This window comes from Eschrichtius robustus, chromosome 2 (genome assembly GCF_028021215.1).
Source record: "Eschrichtius robustus isolate mEscRob2 chromosome 2, mEscRob2.pri, whole genome shotgun sequence".
NCBI lineage: Eukaryota > Metazoa > Chordata > Mammalia > Artiodactyla > Eschrichtiidae > Eschrichtius > Eschrichtius robustus.
Window position 1 is genome coordinate 83,841,477 of NC_090825.1, and position 25,212 is coordinate 83,866,688.

Sequence of the window (25,212 nt, forward strand, 5' to 3'; positions counted from 1 at the left end):
GGAGGCAAGGGGAAGGTAAGAAAAGGGGAAAATCTCCATTTATTCCCTAAAGCTGTTTCCCAGCACCCATGAAAGGGCTACTGCAGAGATGGGAAGAGACCCCCAACTCCTCTGGCCAGAAACCTTTAATACTGGACTCCAAAAACTAAGGCTGGGGCTGGGGGGCTAGACAGGAGTGTTAGGCACAGGTGTTGGGGGCATCCATCATCTGTAGAGGGGACACCCCTGCCCTTCAGATCTTCCTCCAGCCTCTTTTCTCTTGCAGCCACACCCCTAGGCCTCCAGAGACAGCCACCAAAAATGGCTCTGCTTGGCAGGGCTTTGGTTTCCCGGACCTCTGTAGATCTCAGCATGTAAGTTTCCAGAAAAGTGAGCAATCCAGGCTCTTCTGCCCGCCCGTCTCAGTTCCTTTTCTGCCCCCAGGAGCCATTGTGTTTCTGCCCCGTGGGGATGGGAAGCCAGTGGAAACAAGGACCAAGAGCCAGACAGGAAAACACCCTGGAAGAGCAGGGAGGAACGTAGGCACTTCCTGGGCACCTCACCAGCATCACCCATCGTTAGCAGCCACCAGCTGCCCCATGCCCTCGCGCATGTAGACAGGCTGGATCTCCTTGGTCTTGAGGCAGAGATCGCAGGCCCAGACAGCAGAGGCCTCAGTGGTCAGCAGCCCACAGGCGCTCTCAGTCATGCCCGTGCACTCGCGGTGGAACCACTTCTGGCAGGAAGCCTCACACAGAACGGCATCTTGGTCGTCGTTCACCTCACTCCGACAGGCACCACATGGATATACCAGGCCTGGGGGAGGCTGGGGCCCTGAGCCCGCACTTGTCTTGCCACGGGGTGCCAGGCTATTGGCATCCGGGGTGCCCCCACCCCGCCCACTGCTGTTTGGGGGAAAACTGGGCTGATTTCCATTAACAGCAGCAGCTGGGGAGCCTGAATGGGGCTCCTGGGGAAAAGCAGTGGGAGCAGGTGCATTTAAGGGCTTCCCCCCATCCTCACCACCAGGGCCAGGAAAGCCAGGGTCCGGACCAGGGAAGGGACCTGTGTTGGGGGGCAAGCTGGGGAGCCCCTGACCAGGTCTCTGGAGAGGAGAAGGGCCAAAAGGTGCCCCTGGCTGGGCAAAGCGTTGGGGGAGAGAAGGGGGGCCCAGCTCCCCTCTGGGAGGCTGTCCCATGGTGGGTGAGATTGTGGGGCCACATCCCCCCACGGGGTCTGGCATCATCTGCCCACCAGGTGGGCTGAAGTTTTGACCCAGAGGCTGGTTGAAGGGTTGGCTGGGAAGGTTCATGTTGCCTGGGGGAGGGTTGCCCTGGGGGGGGGGGGCATGTTGAAAGCAGGGCCCATGGGGTTGGGAGGGAAAGGGAGGGGGCACTGTTGATGAAGAAGCTGGGGGCCTCCTCCACCCCCAGTGCCACAGCCTAGGGGTACCTGGCCTGCCATGCACCCCGGTACACGGAAGCCCCCAAAGGGGACAGGACTGCCCAGGAATGGAGGGGCTGTGTCCCCCACCTTAGGAGCTCCGAAGTCATCCTCAAAAGGGTCAGATGCAACCAGGTGATCCACCATGGGAGTCAGGGGTGGCGAAAACCGAAAACCGTCAGATGTGAGTATGCAGGGCCCTGAGTATTTGCCTTCCTTCGCTTCTTTTCTGGGCTCTTTATTTGCGAGCTGGCCTTGCCCTGCTTCCTCCCGGCGCTGGGTGGCTCAGGGGGCGGTGCGGGGCCGCCACCTCCCTCCAGCTTGTCCGGTGGGGGCGGCGCCGAGGCGGCCATGGAGTGGGGGACGGACGCGCCCCGGGGTTGCACGCCCGGAACGGGAGACAGGGGCGGCGCAGGCCCCCGCGCGGCAGCAAGCCGGAGGTGCGGCGAGGCGGGGGCGGCGAGCCCGGGTGCCAACTCCGCGCTCGCCCAGCCTCGCCGCCCGGCCAGCCTCGCGGCCCGCAGAAATGTATTTTAAGGCAAAATTATGCACATCCCTTCTTAGTCTTATAAATATTGAAGCTTTTTTATTTTTCTCTTTTGGTGAGAAATAGAAGAGACAATAAAGCTGAATGCCCTGTACTTCAGTTCCATTCCTTAGGATATTTTATTTCTGGAAAAAAAATTGAACTTACTGCCCTCAAATGCATTAATTGCCTGAATACACAGTAAAATCCTTTATTTTTATAGCTATGGTTATATTTAAATTCTGGTATATAGGAAAGAGTAAAAAGGAACAAGGTAGTGGTTTAAATTTTGAGAAGTCTGGAAATATTTTGAGTAAATATATAAGTGGAAAGAGCTGTAGGGAAAGATCAATTCAGCTAACATTTACTGAGCACATATTATAGTGCCTTCTATGTGCCAGGCACTGGGTTAGTCACTTTATGGGTATCTTTCAGTTTCCCAACAATCCTGCAAGGTGTTTATCCCTCATTTACATAAAAGGAAACTGCAAAATTAAGTGATTGAGCCTAGGATTAAAACAGTTTTCCATAATGATGTTTTGGACTCCAAAAGCATCATGTTGCTTCAGCATCTACTATTTTTCAGGTACTGGGGATGTAAAAATGAATGAAGGGAATTGCCTGGTGGTCCAGTTGGGACTCTGTGCTTTCCCTGCCAAGGGTCTGGGTTCAGTCCCTGGTCGGGGAACTAGGATCCCACAGGCTGCAAGGTGTGGCCAAAAAAAAAAAAGAAAAAAAAAAATGAATCAAGTCAGTTCCTGCCTTCAAGGAATTCATATGGTGGTCAGTTGGGAGAGAGAGCCATTCAAACAAATATTTTATATTACCATATGATAAATCCCAATGTATAATGATGTTCTACAGTAAGAGAGGGAATTATTTCTTATTTATTTATTTTATTGAAGTATAGTTGACTTACGATGTTATTAGTTTCAGGTGTACAGCAAAGTGATTCAGTTACATATGTATATTCTTTTTCATATTCTTTTCCATTATAGGCTATTACAAGATATTGAATATAGTTCCCTGTGCTATACAGTAGGACCTTGTTGTTTATCTATTTTGTGTATAGTAGTTTTTATCTGCAAATTCCAAACTCCTAATTTATCCCTCCCCTCCTTTTGCTGTTTGATAACCATAAGTTTGTTTTCTATGTCTGTGCATTTATTTATGTTCTGTAAATAAGTTCATTAGTATCATATTTTAGATTCCACATATAAGCGATACCATATGATATTTGTCATTCTCTCTCTGACTTAACTTCACTTGGTGTGCTAATCTCTAGGCCCATCCATTTTGCTGTAAGTGGCATTGTTTCATTCTTTTTTTGAGGCTGATATATTCCATTGTATATATGTACCACATCTTCTTTATTCATTCATCTGTTGATGCACATTTAGGGTGCTTTCATGTCTTGGCTGTTGTAAATATTGCTGCTATGAACATTAGGGTGTGTGTATCTTTTCAAATTAGAATTTTAAGAGAGGGAATTATTTCTGATAAAGGGAGCTAAATGTGTAATCACTGAAATGTGAAAAGGTATAAGCCTGAAGAAGAGTAGTGTCCTGTGGCTGATTTTGAAGGGCCTGGAATTTTATGTTAAGTAGTTTAGGACATCTGGGTTACTCTGCTTTCAAACAGCCCTTATTATTGGTTTCCTAAATGGTTGTTGATGCTAGTGGATTTAATTGTTTTATATCTTTGAATATACTATTAAATTATCAGACTTTTGTAGGACAGGATACATTTGAACACAAGTATTTGCAATACCCATTAAGAAAGCATATTGTTTTTTAATTTTTTTATTTTTAAAAATTAAAAAAAATTTTTTTTATTTATTTATTTTTGGCTGCATTGGGTCTTCATTGCTGCGCACGGGCTTTCTCTTGTTGCGGCGAGCAGGGGCTACTCTTCGTTGCGGTGTGCGGGCTTCTCATTGCAGTGGCTTCTCTTGTTGCGGAGCACGGGCTCTAGGTGTGCGGGCTTCAGTAGTTGTGGCACTCAGGCTCAGTAGTTGTGGCTCTCGGGGTCTAGAGCGCAGGCTCAGTAGTTGTGGCACGCGGGCTTAGTTGCTCCGCGGCATGTGGGATCTTCCCGGAGCAGGGCTCAAACCCCTGTCCCCTGCATTGGCAGGCGGATTCTTAACCACTGTGCCACCAGGGAAGTCCAACAAAGCATACTGTTTTTTAAAAAAGATAGACATACCTGTAAAGTAGATTCCAATTGTCAATGACTGTCATTATGAAAGAGTGCATACAAGAGGAGGTGTTGGTAGTGTTCACTTGGCAATTTCATATTTTGCAATGTTTATGAAATATGGACAGTATATTTTAGACAACATACATGGTTTCATTGTCAGAGAGATGATGTGGGTTTTTAGATTCGTTGAAAGTATATTTGTAGATAAAGAACATTTTTACAGCTGGCAATAACTTTAATGTTCTGAAGTATATATTTGCTGTCAGCACATCTGATACAGTGATTGAATTACGTAGGAAACCTACAGATTGATATCTTGCAGGCACTGGTGATCTTTGTAAGTGCTATTATTTACTGTGAGAGATAAGTGCATTTTTCAGATGGACCACCCAAAATTTTATTTTTAAACTTCATTTGTAATTTGGGAATTGATAGAAGCTTTAAATATTTGGGGCATCACCCTATATGATATCTGACTTTAGCTTGGCGAAATTGTATTTTCTGTCCCCTCAACTGTTATTCAGTTATGGGATTTCTTGCACTTTGGGTTAGTACTCTTCTGTGCCCTTAATGACAGTAGTTGTATTTTGAAACCAAAATTATTGATTTGTAGATACATGTATAGGTTCTGATGTTTTTTTCTGACAAAAAATATGAATATATTATAAGTTAGGAATTTAAAACCTATAGTACTCAAGTTATACTTCAAGTTGAAAGTATCTTCAAATGTGTAGCTGTCACCCTGGAAAGAAAAAAATGTATGGTAATGCAACAGTTCTTCTCATAAACACTTTAAAGAGTAGTTCCTCTGCCATATGTACAGTTTGAACAGTTGTTTCTTTTTTTTTAACCATAAAGCAGGTATCTTTATCATTGGCAGCAGCATGAATTCAGAAATAAAGCTTGCCATTAAAGCTTTACACATTTTTCCTAAATGTTTTCTAAGCATGAAACTATAACTAACAGAAAGAAGGAGATTTTAAGTCAGGAAAGGAACAAGCAGTCTTTGTTTTTATTATGGTTATTAAATTAAATATAATAGAATGGTAACATTTGATCCTTAGGTATTTTTTAAAGATCTCTAGGTTAAAGGAATTTAATGTTTCCAAGACAACACGAGCCAATTGAGTTATAAAGTGTATGTGCGTGCGTGTGTGTGTGTGTTTATGTGTGTGTGTATGTGTGTGTTACGTGTGTTTATCTTGCTATTGCAACTCCTTAATGAAGGACAGCCACATTTATGCTGTTATTTTTAGGATATTGTACTAAGTTAGAAGTCATATCCATGCTTTATATAAACAGGCCCAAACAGATTCTAAGTTGAGTTCATCATGTCAGTATCAGAAAAATAAGAACTGTGATACCTAATGATGGCATTACTATTGAATTGTTTTGTGCCTAGGAGGCAGAATCTTAAATTCTTATTAGCTTGCTACTATGTCAGACATAATTGGAAAGTATGGAGTGTTTCTAATTATTATCCTAGTAACCTCAACTCTATATACTTCTGTTTTCTCAACAGTGTGAAGAAATGTGAGCTTCAATTAGTATTTGGGATTACGAAATTACAGATTTAAAGGTGGAAAGTGTGTAAATGTCATTATTCTAATAAAAATTCAAATTTACAAGATAAAGAAACCATTGAATAGCCTTGAATAAATTGCTCCCAATAAAGCAAGTCCCAAAATGACCATAAGAGGGTGCAAAGGCATTGTAGAAATGAACAAACCCAGTTCCTAGAATGAGAAGCAACTGAGAGAAGTGTGTCTTTGTGACCACAAAATTTGTAACGTTTCAGAAAGCATCCAAAGCTTCGAGAGCATTTCAATGAACATGACATGAGTTTATGTTCATTTGAATATAATCTTTTCTTCATTTCTTCTGAATGAACAAGTTGTCACTATATTGGTTCTTGAAAAACTTAAATAGGATCAAATCAGTAAAGCAGTGTTAAAAGTGGGATGTAATTACAGTTGCTGCTGTTTAAACTGAATCTAGGGTTTTTTAAGTCATAAATTACCATTTTAGACAAATCTAGATCCTAAGTTTTATACTTTATCTGTAAAGATGGACTTCTGATTGGAGAGAGGTGTCTGTAAAGATGGACTTCTGATTGGAGAGAGGAAATTAATTGGTAGAATAAGAGGCTTTGGAAAAATTTGAGAAAGAAAGACAAAAATGCCATTAAATGTCTTCTAAATACAAAACACAAAGTTTCTGTTTATTAATTTGGGTCTTAGAATTATTTTGTTTTAGATGATGTAATTTCATGAAACATCTGTAGGCAGACTCTAATGAATCATTTGGTCTTTTGCATACTTTTTTCTTTTAATATTATGTATTTATTTATTTACTTATTTATTTATTTTTATGGCTGCGTCGGGTCTTAGTTGTGGCACGCGGGATCTTTGTTGAGCCATGCGGGATCTTTTTGTTGCGGTATTGGGGCTTCTCTCTAGTTGTGGCGTGTGAGTTTTCTCTTCTCTGGTTGTGGCGTGCAGACCCCAGAGCACGTGGGCTCTGTGGTTTGCAGCACGTGGGCCCTTTAGTTGAGGCGCGTGAGCTCAGTAGTCGTGGCATGTGGGTTTAGTTGCCCTGCAGCATGTGGGATCTTAGTTCCCCGACCAGGGATCGAACCTGCGTCCCCTGCATTCGAAGGTGGATTCTTTACCACTGGGCCACCAGGGAAGTCCCTGGTCCTTTGCACATTTTAAGAAATAAACTCAATGAAACAAAACAACTTACCTAAAAGTAACTTTAAATATTAATAGATTAATTGACAGAGGAACAAGGAAGGTGCCTCTTAACAGAGCAGTTGTTTTCATAAAGTTTCCTTGCATGGTCTTAGTTGGACATTTAGATGAGATCAAAATTTTTTCAAAATAATCTTTTATTTTGTGACAGCCTTAGAAGAAATTGAGAACTGTATTCCCTATTAATTGTAAGTGAGAAGAAATAAAAATAAATGATTTGGACATTTAGTTTTAAGGCTATATCTGAAAGAACTGCTTTAGAAGTAATCTCTTTGGTGATTTCATGTTAGCTTTTCAAAATAAAATCAACTTTTGAAATGAAATCTCAGAGGAGATGTTGAGTCAGTGGAAATATTTTTTGATGTAGGATGTCATTTACTAACAGATGCCCCAAAGCTCGCAGAATTCCTCATTTTTTTCACCATAAGAACCTTAGAGCCACAGGAAGCCCCTAAAATTTGCCCTTTTCCTGTCTTTTCAGTGACCATCTTCCACAAGAGCTGAATTAAGGGAAAGTCTAGTAATATGGTTCTTTACATTGCTGTGTATTTAGGAATCAGGTTCTTGGAATTTGCTCATCTAGGTAGGTATCTAGATTATAGCCCTACATATCTAATAGCAGCAATATTTCTGTTTATACCTCTGAAAATTTTTATTACAGGCAAATTGTTATAAAGAGTTCTTGGGGTGATAAAGTAACAATCACTGAATATCATAGATTTATGTATGAATGTTTAGAAATTATCATTGAGATTCTGGGCATAATCCAGTTCATACTCCAGCCTTCTAGTTTCTAGTTGAGATGGGGAAGGTGGTAATTTAAAAGAAGAAAATTAATACTCTTGCTGAACTCTAAAAACTGCATTTCAACAGTGATTGGGAAGATCTATTAAGATTTATACCAATCTCAAGAATTAACAAAAGATAAATAAACCTCAACTGTATAAATAAAATAAGCCAGGAGGATTATAGACACAGGCAATTATACTTTGAATAAAAAAGAAAACAAAGATATGTTAATCCAGATTTCATACCTGAAGGAGAGAGAGGTCTGAGCATACTGTGAGGGGCAGTAACTAGTCATTTCAAAAGACCAAAAGTATAGAGGAAACAAGATTTTAGCTGTAGTGCATTTATTCAACATCCAGTTACTATGTACCAGGCGTTGGTTATCTTGTTGCTATTTTAAGACCTATCGGTTCTTAGTACCTGGAATTCTAAAGAGAACATATCTTCCCCTTAGATTCTTTGTTTACTCAGAAGACATCAGATATCCTAGTACTTTTAATAAACATTCTAATCACCTTGCAGTAATTTCTGGACACTACAGGCTTGGGTATAACTCAGTTATGAAAGGCAGTTATGTCTTCTAATTTATTGTTGATATTGGGTCTTCTGTGCTTCATTACGCTAAATTGCTATTCTTCATAGTAGTCAATTAATTTTGTAGCTCAACTGGACAGAATTGGTGCTACTTTGACATTTAATGTCAGGGTGGCAGAGAGGTATGTTTAAAAAAGAGAAATTACCACATTGGAAATAAAGAGTGTTTAAAAGGAATTGTTTTATCAATATATTATTAGTATAGCTAATGTTTTTTGTTTTGTTTTTATTCCTCACTCATAGTGCACTAGGGACAGCAAAGGTTTTTTAATTCATTCCTCAATGTTAGGTAAGGACTCCATGCCATCCTTCAAAGACAGTTTAATATTTATCTTCTTTAAAGGTCTCAAGGGAAGGAAAATCTATATGCTACCTTGATGATGCATCTTAGTTTGTAGAAACATTCGTACATTTGTACAAGAAAGGATGAAGAAAATTCCAGTTTGACATAAAATTCATCATTTACAGTGGGTTACTCTGAGAATGAGGGGAGTGCACATTTCTTTTCTTATGGAGAAGATGAGTGACCTCCCACAGCCTTAACTTTGCTCTGTGTTTTGAAATCATCTTGATCCTGTGAATGTTGAATGAAAGGAGATCAAGAATAGCTGTCAGGCAGTGTGTGTAATTTTGGGAAAATGAGAGGTTGAGGGAAACTCCTGAATATTCTCTACTTCTTCCACTTTTTTTTTTTTTAAATTCATAGCTTTCATTTTGACTTTCCTCTGGTTACATCTGTTTCTCCCAGCTCATTTTCTCACAAGCTCCTGTCAATGAACACAAGCTTAGGTCATGACAAGTCATGACATTCGGGTGCAGAACTCTCTGAGACTCTGTGACAGACAGGAGAAGATTAAAAAAAAAAAAAAAAAAAGCTGACAAAGTGAATGAGGCTGGGTAGGCCTAAAATCTGAAGTGTTTATCTCAACCCTAACTTGGAAGCTGATGCCCTGGTGTCAGGATGGACAGGTAGTGGGTGAAGAGTTTCTATTTTGAAGAAGAAGCATAGAAAATATACTCCTGGCCCTGTGTGTAACATTAAGGGCCAGTTCTGTTTGATCTCAGGGATAGTCTATGTTCCCCTGGCCACACACCATAGTTTAGAACTTTAAAGAAAACAAGGAGAAGTAACCAAAGCAGAAGTTATATTTTAATAAGATGATAATTTTGGACTGTTCTCTCCAGAGATGGTCTGTTCAAAGGTTTTGTGGATGTGATGCTATTTTAATGAAAGTAGCATGAGAAATGCGTCATATTACTACATAATCAAGCTGTGATAATGTTTCCATTGGATATTGCATCAGTGTTCTGTGATCTGGTCCAATTCCAGATGAAATTTAAGATGTTGACTACAGACTATAAAGTCCAAAATTACTTGGATCTTGGTTACTTTATTCTCCCCTAATGTGATACATAATAATTTAGACTTCTGGGCATTCTTGCTGAAGGTTTTTAGACTACATTGATGAGAATTGGAGAATAAAACTTGTTTTAGACGCATGAATCCTTGCTTTGGAAATTATCTTTTTTGGTGGAGGAAGGGACAGGGTGAACTTAAAAATACTGTAAACAACATCTATTGATATAGGACTTCCCTTGAGAAAGGAAGTTTTATTTCAAAATCTTAAATATTTAAATTATTTAAAATAACCGATTGCTTTTAAATCCCAAATATTGTTTTGCATGTATAGTCTTATAAACGTACAAATGTGCAAATCTTACATGTACACTTAAGTTAATTTTATGTTATAAAATAATGCAATTCTGGCTTAGCGCTAGAGGTGTGTTATAGATTAAATGTTGTGTCCCCTCAAAATTCATGTGTTGATGCCCTAGCTCTGAATATGATTGTATTTGGAGGTGGGGCCTTTGGGAAGTAATTATGTTTAGATGAGGTCATGAGGGTGGGGTCCTCATGATGGCATTAGTGTCCTATAAGAGGAAGAGAGACCAGAGCTCTTTCTCTGTCTTTGCCATGTGAGAACTCAGTGAGAAGGCACCCTTCTACAAGCCAGAAAGAGAGCTCTCACCAGGAATCAAATTTGTCAGAAACTTGATTTTTGACTTCTCAGCCTCCAGAACTTTAAGAAATAAATGTCTGTTATTTAAGCCACCCAATTTATGGTATTTTGTTATAGCAACCTGAGTTGACTAAGACAGGATGGGAATATCAAAATGATTCTAAGATGTAAAATATTAGTCCATTACCTTCTTTATGCAATGTACTGTTGAACCTTCTAGCTATGTTTAATAAATCTCTTCCTGCTTTGGACCCATCCTGTTAGCTTCAAAAAGTATCCATCCCTCAAAATTTGTACTTTGGAATTTTGCCTATTTTCCATTACGCAGCCCAAAATTTATAAGTCATTTATTGGCAGATCCCCCTCCCTTTTTACACATATTCAAATCATCACCAATTCTCATACCAATTTTTAAATATATATTGATTCTGACCTTTTAATTCATATCTACCCTAGTCCAATCTGCCACCGTCTCTTGACTTGATGATTGCAGAATTCTCCTAACTGGATCCCTACTTCCACTCTAGCTCTACTCCATTTAATTCACAGTGGTCAGCAGCATCTTTTTTTTTTTTTTTTAATTGATGGGTTTATTTTTTAAAGCACTTTTAGGTTTATAAAAAAATTGAGTGGAAATTACAGAGAGTTCCCATACAGTTTGCTGGCCCCAGCAGTTTCCCCTATTATTGACATCCTGCTTTCTTGTGCTATACTTGTTATAATTGATGAGCCATAATTGATACATTATTGTTAACTAAAATCCATAGTTCATATTAGGGTTCACTCTTTGTTTTGTACTTTCACTGGTTTTTACCAATGTACAAAGACATGTATCCACCATTAGTGTATCATACAGAATAGTTTCACTGCCCTAAAAATCCTCTCTACTATGCTGACTTATCCCTCTCTTCTCTTACCCTCTGGCAACCACTGATCTCACATCCTTCCCTATACTAATCTGAGAATGAAAGTCTAATATTTTAACACAGTGTTTTATAATTTATACTATTAATATCAGAATTAAGTTGTTTTTATTATAAACTCCTAGAGAGTTGGTGTTTTTTTCTTTTTTTAAAAGATGAAACCATTTTGAGGATTTGAAGAAAACTAAGGACCCTCACCTTATATTCACTGCCATCTACCCTGTCACATAAATAAAATTTCACTGGTTTATGGGCACTCTGAAGCTATGCTAAGGACTGCTGTCCTAAAGAGAGAACAATTTCTGTGTAGTTGTTTGTACCACATGGAAAAAAGTACTAACTACATTTCTTTCAATATTAACTAAAATTTGTGCAAAACCTAAAAATTTACACCATCCTCCTGTCTGGGGAAAATGGTTGCAAAAAACAGAATTCACTTTTAGAACAAATTTGATGAATGTGTTTTTTCTCTAATGTGTTGGGATTTTTCTACTAGAGGTTTGAGATTTTAAGATTGCCCAAACGCTCATAGGTTGTAAAAAGTAGTTCTCATTCTGTGTTTGTGAAAGCCATTTCAATCTGTGCTGTTTCTCATTTACAGTTTTTTAAATCTTTTTCAGTCTCACTGTTCTAATTCCTTTAACCTTTTCAGTTTTTCTTATAAATTATTTCTTCTCTGAATATGAGATTATGTTTCTAAAAAGAATAATATTTACTACTTAGATACCTGAATTCATGGAAATAATAGGACTGTGGACCTAAGAAAACCCTTCTATGATAATGCTAATTTCTTCTCTTGCTTGCCTCTCTCCTCACCATGACCCCAACTAGCTCCACAGCAGATTGGTGAGAGGTCTACAGTTCCACTGCCCCTCCCATAGCTATGGTCCACTTTCTGGAATTTGCAAAGGAGGCCTGAGGGCTCCATGGACTTATGGATTTTGGCATAGCCTCCTAGTTCTGTGTGTTGCTGATGAGTCAGTCCCCCCAGACAGGCTTAAGAGAAGGAAGCCCAGGGAGCTCAGGTTCCTTGCTGGTAAGACAATTACTCTTCGATGCACCTCATCACTTCAACTACCCAAGACAGTAATCTCCCCAAAATGCTATATTTAGAACTGCTTACCCTTCTGGAAAAAAGCATCAGGACAAGTTACATTATGCTTTACACTCCTGTTTATCAAAGTCACCTTCAGAAGCCCCAGAATCTCAGTTCATAGGTTATCATCGGGCTTGTGCTCCATAGCCTGAAAAATCCCCTAATTTGACCACATCATTTGCTTCCACCCCATATTCTACACTCTTTCACTGTGCCCTTACAGTTTATCATCAAAATCTAAAATCCTTGGTATCTTCAACTCTCTCCTCATCATTACCTTCACTTCACTCTTTTTCTTTAACTGAATCCTGGTCATCTATGAGGATATTGATTCTCTTCTGGTTCTCTCTACTGGTGGCTATTTTTATATCTCATATTCCACATGTAATGGAGCTTGGGGATGAGATAGGTGTCCTCATTCTGTTTCATTGTCCCTTCTAGACCACTCTATCTCCTTCTTTCCTCCAAAGTACGAGACCCTCTGAAATACATCCCTTCTTGGTAATGTACAAACCTCCCCCCTCATTCATTGAGGATATGAGCATCCAGATCATCTTCTTCATTCTTGGTGACTTCAGCATCCATGTGGGTGATCACACTCAACACCTCTGAGCTCCTTGACCTCACTTTCCCTGACCACACTATAATCCATGTCCTATTCTAGTCTTTGTCATTACCAATGGCTTCATGCGTTCCACTCTTTGAACAGCTGTATCAGTTTTCGTTTGCTGCCATAGTGATCTTAGTGGTTTAAACAACACATTTATTTTATCTTATAGTTCTGGAGATAAGAGGTCTAAAGTGGGTCTTACAGGCTAAAACCAAGGTATCAGCAGAACAGTATTCCTTATGGAGGCTCTAGGGGAGAATATGTTTTCTCATCTCTTTCAGCTTCTAGAGGCCACCTACTTTCCTTCCTTCCTCTTCAGAGCCAGAAACATAGCATCTTCATATCTCTTTCTGACTTTGACCGTCTGTTTCTATCATCACGTCTCCTTTCTCTGTCTCTGATTCTTCTGCCTTCCCCTTATAAGGGCCCTTGTGATCCCCACTTTAAGATCTTTAACTTAATCACATCTACAAAGTCCCTTTTGCCATATGAGATAACATATTCACAGGTTCAGGGGATTAGGATGTGGACATCTTTAATGGGCCATTGTTCTCTACTAACGTCAACTATCTTATATTTCTAAGTCACTTACTGATTCCCTGTCTCAAACATTATTTGATTACATTTGGATCTAATCCATTTACTGTACTACTTATTCATTGCCTATAACTGTCTTAATGGACTCAGTTTTCTCCTTATCCAATTTATATTCTATGATCCTTTTTTTTTTTTTTTTACAATTAATCCCTTCCAGACACTCTCAACACTTCTCCTCCCATCCTCCTTCCCCACCCCTGCTCTCTGTAGTATTCATCAGGCTCTGTCCCTGGTTAAACCCGACCAACTCTCTGCCTACCTACTTTGCACCTGCACCTGAGCAGCAGAATGTGACTGGAGAAAAACAAATGTTCAGGAAGATCTTTCTTATTCCTATCCTTCTGTTTCCTTCCATGTAGAGGGGCTTTAATAACATACCTGTCCTGTCTCTATCCTCTCATTCACTCTAAGCTAAAGGAAATGTGACTTTATTTACTTGGGTGATTGAAAAGGCAAATTGGGAGCATATACCTTGTCCTCTGGCTGCCTGCAGGAAGCATGAGTTCCCTCTGCTCTGTGCTATGCTGCCGTGAGAGGGGTCTGATGCTGTGGGGGATCCTGCAGTTTCCCAACACTGACTATAACTGGCCTGGCAGGTCTACCTAACTGTAGATTTTAATATTAGGTAGTCCTCTTTCCCACAGATATCAGACACATTTTCCAAATTCAGTGTTATCAACAAGAAAAGGGTGACATTTGGTTTCTTATTTGCCTTTTCCTTATCTTTTTTCTCAAGTGAAGTAGAACTTGAATGTATTATTTACTGAGTGCCCCCAAACTCTGACCATCATACCAAAAGTAGCCCCCTTTCACTCTGTTTCTTTACCCTGCTTTGTTTTCTTCATAATCATTACCAATACCTGATATAATGTATTTATTTATTTGCTCTCTGTTTCGTCTTCTAAATGGGGTAAGCCATTTCTTTAAGCTATGTTCCCAGTGCTGGGAACAGCAGTGCTTGGCTCACAATGTATTTTTATTGAATGATTATTAAAGGAAAGGATGTAAGAACATTTTAAGTATCAATATGAAGATTCAGTTTAGACACTTGTAATTTTATTTTGCTTTATTACAAATATGCCAACTCTCAGTTATCCAGGGTAGAGTTAATTGACTTGGAGATTAAACATGGTAAAAAGTAATAATAGTTCATATGTTAAAAAATTAAAATAATTAAAAATTCTGGCATATAGCAAAAAAACTTCTGTTTATCAGAAAGAGTCTATTTTCAATGGAAGCATGTAATAACTTACATCTATCATATACATCAAACAAGTATCAAATTGTATCTACTTGGGAACATTTTTCCTTCTTGTCAATCAGAAGTGTACAATAGAAATTTGGAACCCAAGCAAAAAAGCAGAATGGTTAAAGAAGTCATAAAATAGAGGAAAGGGTAACACTTCTTCTTTACAGCATGTTACTGGGGAACAAACAAATTTTTGTTTGAAAAAAATTTTCATTTGCATTCTGAGTTCAAGTGGATCGAAAAAGTTAAAGCATGATAGGAAAGCCAGGATGAAACTTGGTTCCATTAGCAATGGTTAGAGAAATGCTGCTAAATAAGAAAAAAAGTTTATTTGAAGCTGTGTAACAGATAGCTCTATCTCTCTTTCCTGATAATAGACTCAGGTTTTTCTTTCAAGAGTTTTCCCTCTCCTACTTGCAGTCCATGTGATTCAGATGGGCCTGATTGCTCTTCTAGCTTCAGAGGGTGTCACAAGCATCGAGCTTGAATGATTGGTATATTTCATATCCCTGGCTACAGTCACTGGTTCAGGGATGAGCTCATAACCCAAGCTGACTTGGTCAGTATTAATGCTAGGACTTCAGTTTGAACTCTTGGAACAAAGTATGCATTTTAGCTGGGGTTGATCGGCTTGGTAGAATATAAAACTGTGGCTGCGAGTGGCTTTCTTGCTAGAGGCAGGTTAACTCAATGAAAATCAATTCTACAAAAACTAATTTTCTGAAATTAAATTTCCCAAATGAAAATTCACTGTATGGCAAATCTACCAATTTATCAAAATCTTATATCTTTTAACTACTTACAAAGATTACTACAATTTATACTTGGGAATGCTTTTAAAAGCTTTTGAAGATTCTTCGTTTTTATTTTTCTTTATATGAACATTTTAAATGTTATAGTTGGTGAATTCTGAGGATCATAGGGTGATTCGTTTTTTGTAAAATATATATATATATTCATATTTAGAAAACAATATTTTATCATCAAAACCCAATAGCATTTCATGTGAATTTTTTCAATTTCTGTTTACTTAACATGTTTTTAATGTTACTTTTTGTATCAACATTTTAGCACTGTTAAGATTTTTCTGCCAATTTTCCATGTGGCATTTAAACCTTAGCTTATTTCTAAAAAATGGTAGTAAAATAATATTTGGTGTGATTTTCCTCTTGCTGTCTAGTTAATTTTATACTTTAATTGTATCATTTTTAGGATTTTTAGCCAATTTCTATTTTTTAAAAAAATTTATTGAAATATAGTTGATTTCACAATGTTGCGTTAGTTTCAGCTGTACAGCACAGTGATTCAGTTATACATATATATATATTCTTTTTTTACATTCTCTTCCATTATAGGTTATTACAAGATATTGAATATAGTTCCCTGTGCTATACAGTAGGTCCTTGTCAGTTATCCATTTTATATATAGTAGTGTGTATATTTTAATCACAAACTCCTAGTTTATCCCTACCCGCCTTCCCCTTTGGTAACCATAAGTTTGTGTACTATGTCTGTGAGTCCATTTCTGTTTTGTAAATAAGTTCATTAGTATCATATATATTTTTTTTAGATTCCATGTGTAAGCGATACCATATATTTGTCTTTGTCTGGCTTAGTTCACTTAGTATGATAATCTCTAGGTCCATCCATGTTGCTGTAAATGGCATTATTTCATTCTTTTTTATGGCTGAGTAATATTTCAGTGTGTGTGTGTGTGTGTGCGTGTGTGTGTTTGTGTGTGTATCACATCTCCTTTATCCATTCACCTGTCAATGGACATTTAGGTTGCTTCCATGTCTTGGCTATTGTAAGTGGTGCTGTTATGAACATTGGTCCAAATTATGGTTTTCTCCAGATATATGCCAAGGAGTGGGATTGCAGGGTAGCTGTATTTTTAGTTTTTTAAGGAACCTCCATACTTTTCTCCATAGTGGCTATACCAATTTACATTCCCACCAACAGTGTAGGAGGGTTCCTTTTTCTCCACACCCTCTCCAGCATTTATTATTTGTAGACTGTTTGATGATGGCCATTCTGACCGGTGTGAGGTGATACCTCACTGTAGTTTTGATTTGCATTTTTCTAATAATTAGTGATGTTGAGCATCTTTTCATGTGCCTTTTGGCCATCTGTATATGTCTTCTTTGGAGAAATGTCTAGACCTTCTGCCCATTTTTTGATTAGGTTGTTTGTTTTTTTTGATATCCAATTTCTATTCTGATTCTTCAAATTTTTCTATTTTTGTCTCATTTATGACAACTATGACATAGTAATCATATAGTATATTACAGTAATAATAGTAATTGCCTCTGTTCATCCTAATTTTGCTATAATTGCTTTGAATAATTTTATTTTTCTAAGTCAAATCTCTTAGCAAATTTTTTCTAAGTTCATATATCTAATAGTTTATTGTGAGAAACCAGAGTAACTTTTCATTTCTTTTGGATGATTATTTAGGTCACATTCTCTCTACTTTTTAGGCATTTTCAGCTTTCTTGTACCAACTCCTTAGGTGACAAATAGCTTACTTTACTTCTTACAATTTTTTTACACAATTGTCATTAGATAAGTTTATCCTTATAGAACTGATTTTGGAAAAAAAATTTGGTGAAATGACATAAAATTCTCTTTATACCACAGAGGAGTAACTTGTTAAAAAGGATTTTAATGCAGAGCTGAGAGAGAGAGACAGATTGCTGGCATCTTGAACACCTGGATTCTACTGTGCTTAAAGATAGTTTGGAGGTTGGGTTTCCAGGGATGAAAACTGTGAGCTAGAGATTAACATATGAGAAGTAAAGTATATTGGGATCAACACCTGGGGAAGAACAGTGAAGGAAGCTGACTGGGCAGAGGGAGAAACTGGGCTGTGATTCAGTCTCAACAAGGACTTCAGACAATCCAACCCTTTCTGGTGACTGGAATGCTTGTTCTGGCTCAGCTGTTTTCCTAGCATCAAGGTACCAAGGAAACTGTATTGTACTTAGAAGGTTGTGTGGGAAACAAGGAATGAGAACATGGGGAAGGAGAGACTTTATTCAGCCCCTGATAAAGCCATAGGAATATCTTGTACAGTGGAGGACATCTCTCTGGTAACTGTTCATGTCCCTTAAATGTAGTTCTCTTTCCCGTGGAATGTGCTGGACACATCATAGAGCCAGTTTTACCTCCGAAACCTCCACATTTCCAGTTCTATTATTTATCATAACTTTTTCAAAATAAAATTTAATTTCTCCTATTTTTTAGTTTTTCTTGGAAGGTCCTCATCAGAACCCTCCTTGACTTATAGTTTCCATGTAGCTCTTACTGCCTTTGACTATTACATGTAAACATATATTACCTCATAAAGACAAATGAGTATATAAACGTTTTCATTGCACAGGAATTAACTATTTGGGGGTGGCGTGTCTTCAGATAGGCTTGTACTTCTATCCCATATATAGTGGGACCTGTTTTCGCTTGCCTTGAAGCCCAAGTCTGCATGGTATTAGATATCAAGACTTCCATTTGTCTCTGCAAGTTTTGAAGAATATAGGTTTTATAATAAGTTTCTGAAGGAGATACGGAGAAATTTTACATAGTGTATCACTGAGAAAACTTCCAAAAGTTCTCTGAATACATCTCTCCACCTAAACTTTCTCATACACTTAACTATTATTTATTAAGTAGTCATTCAGTTCCAGACACAATGCTAGGTGCTAGGAAACAGTATTAAACAAAACAGAAAAATTTATTGAGTATTTGGAGTTTATTAGAGTTGAGGGAGAGAACAGACAGTACACAAGTAAACAAGATAAATAAGATGATTGAAAACAGTGCTAAGTGCTATGCAGAAAACATAATAGGGTAATGAATAGAGAGTGGAAAGAAGGAACCACTTCAGATAGTGTGATCAGAAAAGGCCTCCATGGGTGGCATTTGAGCTAAAAACTGAATGGTGAGAGAGTTGGTTATGTAAAGGTCATGGGAAAGAGAATTCCAGGCTAAATAAATAAATAAATAAATAAATAAATAAATAAATAAAGGTGGAGGGTATGTAGGAGCCTAATCATATATGGCCTTATAGATAATAATCCGACACTTTAAATTTTATTCCGATTGCAATAGTATTCTGATGGAGAATTTTAAGTAAGAGAACAATATAATCTGATTCATGATTTAAAATAGTCACTCTGGATTTTTGGGACATAAGACTCAAGGAGCAAGGAAAGAGGCAGGGAGACAGGTTAACTATTGTAGTAATCCAGGAGAAAGATCATGGTGGCTTGAATTAATGGGCTATTGGAGATGGTGAGAAGTAGTATAAATAAGGTATATTTTGAAAATGCAACTGCAGGACTTGCTGATAATTGAAATAATGCTAGGGAAGGTTGTAGTGAGGAAAAGAGAGGAATCAAGGATGATAAATTTCCTTTTTTAAGCAGTCTCCTTATAAGGTGGTAGTTTTCCTTTTCTTCTTCCATGTCTGCCTCCTGTCATGTTTAGTAATGGAACCCCCTTCAGGTGCTTTCTTCAGAGACACTCTCTGGAAAGAAAAGTCCATCTTTTGCTCTGACTGCCTTGTTTATGAGAAGCAGGCCTACCAGAATTTTAATGACTTTATGTTTCCATTTTGGAAACAATGTTATATTTACCTGCCTTTGTTCTTGCTGTTACCCCTGTGTGATTGAATGTGTCTACCCAAAATTTGTATGTTAAATCCTAACACCCAATATGATAGTATTTGGAGATGAGACCTTTGAGATGTGATAAGGTCATGAAGCCTGCACCCTCATGAATGGGATTGGTGCCCTTATAAAAGAGAGCTCAGAGAGCTCCCTGGACCCTCCTGCCATTTGAGGACACAACAATTTAGATGGTCATCTATGAACCAGGGAGCATGCTCTCACCAGACACAAAATCTGTTGGCACCTTGATCTTGGACTTCTCAGCCTCCAGAAGTGTGAGAAGTAAATATTTGTTGTTGAGTCACTCAGTCTATGGTATTTTTGTTATAGAGGTCTTGAGTAGACTAAGATACCCCAGCTTTAAATGGTTTGACCTGTCTTTCTGGCCTCCCCCAACCCTTTCCAAACTCTAGAATGACAGTTTCATCCTTCAAATACTAACTCCTCTCTAATTTTCCCCACTGAAAATAGTGGAATTAATTACTCTGTGCTTCTATTTCTTTCTGTACCTATCTCTAATATTTTATTAGAGCACTTTCCACATTATATTTTCATTGTTTAAATTTTTCTCTTTCCTGTAGAATGTGAGCTCTTCAAAGGCAAGAAAAATGTCTTTTTTCATCCTCCTATTCCTAGCACAGAGCCTGGCACATTATAGGCTCTAATTAAATGTTTGATCAGTTGAAAGCACTGAATTACCTCTTGTTTTGTTTCAATTGATTTTACTTGAAACCACTTACTGAAATAATAAAAAATAGTATTGAGTAGCACCTCACTGCTTTTTCTTACTAGAACAGTTATTTTATGTGTTTAATGTTTATTTAAAGGGATTTTTAAAAATTTACTTTGTATACTTCCAGTCTCTAAATATTTTTGCTCAATTAGATCTGAAAGATGACTCAGAAAGTTAAACTTTGCTTACTGTGGGGAAACAGGTAATATTAATGGACTTTAGCCTTTTCCCCTGGTCCTTCTTTTTTTTTTTTTTTTTTAAAACATCTTTATTGGAGTATAATTGCTTTACAATGGTGTGTTAGTTTCTGCTTTATAACAAAGTGAATCAGTTATACATATACATATGTTCCCATATCTCTTCCCTCTTGGCATCTCCCTCCCTCCCACCCTCCCTATCCCACCCCTCTAGGTGGTCACAAAGCACCGAGCTGATCTCCCTGTGCTATGCGGCTGCTTCCCACTAGCTATCTATTTTACATTTGGTAGTGTATATATATCCATGCCACTCTCTCACCCTGTCACATCTCACCCCTCCCCCTCCCCATATCCTCAAGTCCATTCTCTAGTAGGTCTGTGTCTTTATTCCCGTCTTGCCACTAGGTTCTTCATGACCTTTTTTTTTCCCTTAGATTCCATATATATGTGTTAGCATACTGTATTTGTTTTTCTCTTTCTGACTTACTTCACTCTGTATGACAGACTCTAACTCCATCCACCTCACTACAAATACCTCCATTTCGTTTCTTTTTATGGCTGAGTAATATTCCATTGTATATATGTGCCACATCTTCTTTATCCATTCATCCGATGATGGACACTTAGGTTGCTTCCCCTGGTCCTTCTAATATCAGTTCTTAAACGCTTCAGCCGTATGCTGTTCAGTGGAAACTTGTCAATGGTACACTGCAGTATTGCCACATGGACTTTTGTTAAGGGTGGAAGACTGTGGAACAGCCAGACTTTTTTGAGGAGCACCTTGCTCCTAAAAAAGCAACTCGTCCTCTGTTGCGTTAAGTCTGCAGGTAGAGATGCTGATGGTGAGAGTGATATCATGTGTGAAGGGGGATCTGAGATTTTAGATTTAGATTCATCTCCTGTAGACATACATTGTGTATATTTCTTCTGATTTTGGAAGGTACATCTTTTCTTGCTTTTAAGCAAAGAGACTGGAGGAGAGAAACAATTTGATGATTCAGATTAAAAAGAGAAAGGCACTAGTGTGTATCATATTTTGGCAGGAAGGGAAAGAAGAATAAGTATACACCGTCCACATTTTTCCCAACATGGTAATTATGCTAACTTTAAGTTGAATTGGGAGAAGGTGTTAGTTGATAGAATATGTTTAAAAAGTAATAAATTGTGAGCAGGGCCAAATAAGCATATTTCTATGTTAATCATTGAGGAGAAACCAAAATAATTATATTTTGACCAAAAATAGAACTGAAAATTGTGACACTTTCACTAGCATCTAAAGAAATGTGAAAATTGGACTATGTCTGTTATTATATTTGAATTTCAAGCATCTTACCTTTGATATGTATTGGAAACAACGTGGTATTAGTTCATCTTAAAACAGAAATCTCTCTCTTAACAAAACTGCTCTCCAACCTCGTTTCTTTCTCTTTGCAGAAAAAGTCCTTAAGGGTTACCTGCACCTCCAGTCCCTGATTCCTCTCTTCATATCTCTCTTACACTCACTTCTCTCAGGCTTTTGACACTTTACATCCCACCAAAATTGCTCTCACCAAAGTCAACAAAGACTCTCAGGCTACTAAATTTAATTCTCAGTACTCATCTAACTTGACCTATTAGCAGCATTTTACACAGTTGTTGATAATTCCTTTTTTCCTGAAAACTCTTTCTTCACTTAGCTCCCAGTATACCACACTCTCCTGGATTACTTTCTACAATACTACTATGTCTTTTCTATCTCCTCTTTGCTGTGTCTTGTTTATCTTGACCTTTTAGTGTTACTTTGGCTCAGGGCTCAGACCTTGGACCTGTTCTCTGTCTCTCCTTGTTAAGTTGGTGATGTCATCTGCCTCATGGCTTAAATCTCATCCATGTGTTGACAGATTTATATCTTTGGCCCAGATCGGTCCCTGATTCCAGAATCATATATCCAGCTGACTACTTGACAGCTCCATTCAGATGTCGAATAGATATTTCAAAATTAGCATGTCTAAAAAAGGATTCCTACTCTTGTCCTCCCCCAGATTTGCTTCACTCACAGTCTCCCTCCTATCAATTATTGACAACTCCCACTTTCTAATTGCTCAGCCCCAAAACCTTTGAGTCATTTTTGACTCTTTTCATTCACTCATGGAATATAGCCAATCTGTCAGCACATGTATTGACTCTACCTTAAAAATAAATCCAGAATTTTGCCACAGCTCACAATCTCCTTTGCTACTAACTGGGTCCAACCTACCAACATCCCTCATTGGGATTGTTGTATGTAATAGTTTCCTAACTGCCTCTAATATTATGTATCTGCCCCACTTCAGTGTGTTCTCAAATAAGAGTCTGAATGGTCTTGTTAACATGTAACCCAGATCATATCACCCTTCAACTCAAAACCTACCAAGGGCTTTCTGTTCTTTTCAGAGTCAAAGCAAAAGGCCTTACAACGTAATGTGTATTAGTTCGGCTACTATAACAAAATACCAATGTCTTTAAACAACAGATTTATTTCTCACAGTTCTGAAGGCCCAGAAGTCTAAGATTAAGGTGCTGGCAGATTCAGTTCTTGATGAGGGCCCTCTTCCTAGTTGCAGACAGCTACCTTTTTGCTGTATCCTCTCATGGCAGAGAGACGCAGCTCCGGTGTCTTTTCCTCTTATAAGGGCACTAGTTCTGTCATGGGGGCTCTACCTTAATGACCTCATCTAAACCTAATCACCTCCCAAAGGCCCCACCTCCAAGTATCATCAGATTGGGGGTTAGGGCTTTAACATATGAATTTTGAGGGGACACAAACATTCAGTCTGTAATAGCTTATAAAAAGTACTGGCCCCTTTTAGCTCTCAGACCTCCCCTGCAATACTCTGCTCTAACCACAATAGCCTTCTTACTTTTTCTTGAGCTTACCAGGCACCATCACACATCATGCCCTTTGAACTGACTGTTCACTCTTCCTGAAATGCTGTTCTCCCAGATATATGTATGGATCTACCCATATTTCCCTTCAAGCCTTTGCTCAGTTGTTACCTCTTCAGCGAAGGCTACTCTGGAGTAAGTTGTTTAAATTTGTGACCCATCTCCCAGCACTCCAAATGCCCATTGCTTTTTTCTTTTACCTTCTAATATATTTTATATGTGATGAGACAGTGGTTTGTACTCACCGAGTATACTTTTAGGCTATACCTCTTAGGCTTCTCGAATTTTGGTGGGATATATAACTTATTCTTGCTAATGAAATGTGTGTGCAAGTAATGTGTATCACCTCCAGAGCAAGGTGCTTAAGAGCAGGCATTCCTTTCTCATGTTTTTGCTTTCTTTCTTCATCTCCTAGATGGATACAGGTGATCAAGAGAAAGGAAGGAGATTTAGCTCCTAAAGCTCCTTTAGTGGAGCTTTAGCTCCACTAAAAGGAAGGAGCTTTCTGTATCATAGTGTAGAAGGATGTCCTTAGAACACTCAGATTATGTGTGAGAAGGAAGGAAATTTCTGTTGTATCTCAAAGTTATGTGCAACCTCTGTTCTAATTTGTTAGTGCATGTGTTATTTTAGAACATTTTGAATATCACGCTGGGAACATAAATGGATCAGTGCATATCACTTGAAACCGAGTGGAGTAAGTGATGGCTATTAACAGAAGGAAATATCAACAAATAAAATAATATGGATACTGTAGGTGTCATCAGCGTTTTTGACAGTTTCCTTAGATGAATTAAAGATCATATGCATTCAGGGTCATTGAGAATTGACTATAATTTGGGCTGGTTTATGTGAAAGTTTATATCTTAACTCGCAAATTTGAGAAAAGTCAAAGGTATTTTCATTCTTTCAATATTTACTTCAACGTTTATTCCTGACAATGTAAGTTTAAAACAAACCCCTAATTAATACAAGCCTTGTTATCCTGGCTGTGGAAATTTGCATAGCTGTGACTTACGCTAACGTCTGACTTGTATCTTGCAGCTTGTTAGAACTGTGGCTTAGAGGGGAGCAGAATATGTCAAATATGGTAGGGCCAGGAGAAGAGAAACCTCTGCAGTCCTGAACAGGTGAAAAAGATCTTAGTGGCAGGCATGAAGCTGAGTTCCAGAAAAAACAGAAATCTTAGATAGTGAGGTGGACAGGATAGGAGAAAAAGATTCCTGGAAGGGAATCAAGACCCTTTAGGTGTCTGAGCCAAAGGTAAAGAACCAATTATTATATTTGGGATTCAAGAAACCAATTACTGTAGATATTGAGGTAATAAGAAAAGAGTCTAGGTGCTACTATGAACAGCCATCTGTAGGCTGACTTGATGATAAACTTTGGGCTTATGAGTTTATGGTACAAAATTGGTTCAGGCATCTGATGTAAGACAACTTATAGTTGAAAATTTAGTGTTCCAAATACTGAAAATTTGAGTGATGCTGGGAAGGGAGAGAGCAAATATTTTCACCATTGTTACCCAGTAAGTACCCCCAAAATGCTTTGTTAATAAAACGCATGAATGAATAGGCAGAAAGGTTTAATTTGGGTATTTAAAAGATGATTAACTAAAACAATCTTAAGTTATTTAGGGTGCTAAAATATATTTGGTTATATCCTGGTAATAAGCTGAACATGAATTTTATTTTCATAATTTCTACTTGCTCTTAAGTTTATAAAGGGCCACTTTTTGGATATGAACTATACACATAAAGACATCTTGGGATACAAAGTAAGTATTTTATTGGTATGTTAGTTGTAATTCAAGTCATGTAATTAATAGTAACTTTAACAAATTTTAAAAAGTCAAGATAGTGTTTGTTTAAGAGACATAATATGTACTATCCATTTGTGCCCAGACCTGCCAACACTGAGTGTGCATAAGGT

General features: G+C 38.2%; 1 pseudogene; it reads right to left on the reverse strand.

The window, feature by feature from the left end:
* Positions 1 to 547: 547 nt before the first annotated feature.
* On the reverse strand, positions 548 to 1,775 carry LOC137757345 (pygopus homolog 2 pseudogene; annotated as a pseudogene).
* Between the last annotated feature and the right edge of the window lie 23,437 nt (positions 1,776 to 25,212).